The following is a 1503-nucleotide window of genomic DNA, read 5'->3' as shown; positions in this document are numbered from 1 at the left end:
TAATCATATTTAAGGTCCCTTAGATCATCCTAAGTACATCTCCGTGTCTATATTTCAAAACATAATCATGTCTACAATGACTTTCCTGAAGATACATAGCATACCCTGGCCTCTGGGTCCAAGACTCAATCAAGCAAAACCAAGACAAGACAGGAACACGCAAATAGATTCCAGCCATTGAGGCTGGTGTTTCCTTGGCCAGTTTCTAATGTACCACAGTGAGTGCATACTTGGTGCATTTGAGGAATAGTAAGAGAGCCAATATGGACAGAGCATAGTGGAAAAGAGAGATATAATAAAATAAGATCAAAAGCTAATGGTGAAGAGATCACGTGAACATGATAAGACTCTGACCCTTTTCCAAAATTGAAACAGGGATATATGAAATAGTATGAACAGGGAAGCTATATGACATAGGGCTTGAGTGCTAGTAGAAATGACCTTAGCTTGAGTGAGGCTGGTGAAAGGAGCTGGATTTTAGTTAGATTTTGGAAATAGAAACAGCAGGATTTGTTGACGGATCATCTATCAATTGGTGAGCAGGTAAAGAAACTGTATATGCACACGCACGCACACACACACACACACACACACACGTGCACACACACACACATTCAAAGGAACAAATCAGCGACACCGGACAGGCAACTGGCATCATGAAGAGCTGAGCTTCAGAGCATGTCTTTGATCACCACAGGAGATGGTTACCACTGCCACAGTGCAGAAATGACCAACCTCGTGAACCTGAGCATGGTTGGCATTGATATGCTGGACAGACATGTTGATCCTTCAGGAGAGCTGAGTAGCCACAGATTGTCCAACACAGAGTGGGTTCTGTCTCCCGTTGTAATGTCTTTTATTGGTGCAGTATGAATTAGAACATACATGCAAGAGCATTCTGTAGTCTCTCCCATAAAGAAGACAATGGCGTTCAAGTCCACTAATACCTCCTTTCAAATATGGTCTCAGTAGATGAGAGGCTCACATAAAAGCCACACCACCAGGACCCAGAGAAAACTGTCTTGACCCAGGAAGCTATCATCATCGTGAAAGGGGTCAGCTTCATTAGCTACCTTGAAGGACTGTTGGTGAGCACTGTGTCTTCCAAGGCTAACAAGCACTGAGAAACAGTGGACTGGGTGATGCATACACTGAACGCTGAGACTGGAGAATTGAGAGCATCAGTCAGAGGAAGCATAAGAACACCAGTGGCAGCAGTGACAGCGTTGGTGGAGAAGTGACAGTGGGAACTGGTGTGCAGCAACAAGGCCCTTGGGACTTTATATTTATTTGTTATTTAAAAGATAGAACTACTTTTAGATTTTGTTTATTTTCTTATTAATTTTATTTAGTTCTTTTGTATCTTGACTGCAGTTTCCCCTCCCTCCTCTCCTCCCATCCCCTCCTCCCACCTCTCCTCTGCCCCCCTCCCATCTACTCCTCTGTTTCTGTTCAGAAAAGGGCAGAATACCCATGAGTATCAACAAAGCATGGTACATCACG

General features: G+C 43.6%; 1 pseudogene; it reads left to right on the top strand.

The window, feature by feature from the left end:
- The first annotated feature begins 656 nt into the window (after positions 1–656).
- Positions 657–1241, top strand: LOC121445006 (annotated as a pseudogene).
- Positions 1242–1503: the final 262 nt, after the last annotated feature.

Source organism: Microtus oregoni, unplaced genomic scaffold, assembly GCF_018167655.1.
Source record: "Microtus oregoni isolate MIOR12 unplaced genomic scaffold, Mior012 000003F_ref0000135, whole genome shotgun sequence".
Lineage (NCBI taxonomy): Eukaryota > Metazoa > Chordata > Mammalia > Rodentia > Cricetidae > Microtus > Microtus oregoni.
Note: the sequence above shows the minus strand (reverse complement) of the source record. Positions and strands in the feature narration are given on the sequence as shown.